This window comes from Morone saxatilis, unplaced genomic scaffold, assembly GCF_004916995.1.
Source record: "Morone saxatilis isolate NCDOM2014 unplaced genomic scaffold, NCSU_SB_2.0 Contig1, whole genome shotgun sequence".
Taxonomy (NCBI): domain Eukaryota; kingdom Metazoa; phylum Chordata; class Actinopteri; family Moronidae; genus Morone; species Morone saxatilis.
Window position 1 is genome coordinate 546,985 of NW_023339651.1, and position 915 is coordinate 547,899.

General features: G+C 43.4%; 1 pseudogene; it reads left to right on the plus strand.

The window, feature by feature from the left end:
• The first annotated feature begins 48 nt into the window (after positions 1-48).
• The window catches only part of LOC118333050, a 7,745-nt pseudogene continuing 6,878 nt past the window's right edge, over positions 49-915 (plus strand).

The following is a 915-nucleotide window of genomic DNA, read 5'->3' on the forward strand; positions in this document are numbered from 1 at the left end:
AAACTACAGGCAGCCTACAGATGATCTAACAGGAACAGAATGCCTCTCTCTCACTTCCTCCTCCTGTTGACGCTTTATTCCGCCCACTTGAAGAGCAGTTCCTCTCCAACGAGCCTCGAAGATAATATGACTAGGCTAGTCAGAAGTCAAGAAGACACACAACTCAGCTGATATGTGCAACTTCACCAGGTGAGGGCAGACAGAAGTGACAGAAAACTGGAGTTTGATATAAGAGGATGTGGTAAAGTAGATGACTGTGTTGCACCCACGTGGCCACCTGGATGTGCCTGTGCCAACTATATATAAAGCTACCACACCCAGCATCATCATAAAAAAATGTGAGTTAGTTGCAAGTAGGGGTGTTCTGGATCAGATGTTCTGATCGATATTGGCTATATTGACCTTTATTGATCCAATCCAATCTTTTGTTTTCCGTCAGCCATCATTGTTGTATCTTCCACTTGGAGCTCTGTGTGTGAGAGAGCAGAGCAGACGGGGCTTCCTGTGCTTGGAGGAGGTAAAGAGCAGACACAACCATGCTCAACACACCACTGCAAGTGTAACTAAAGTCCTGTGAACAAAACACCAATACGAGTGATTAATTAATGAAATCTGTGCAAAAGATGTAGAGACGACAGAAATAAACAGTCAGCACAATACAGACAGTTCATTCAGTGATTCAGGTAAAGCTGAACTGAAGCACCATACACTGAAGAGAAACTCAGACAGTGACAAGACCAAACAGATTGTTATTTTATACAGTGAAAAGAAAAAGCTCTGATGAAGCTATGAAGAACTGAAGACTTTTCAGTCACTTACTTAACATTTCTCAACAGGTTGGACAAATGGCCTCAGATCACATGATGGTTGCTGCCCTGGGTCGACCCTTCATCCTAGGAATGCTCTATGATGCTC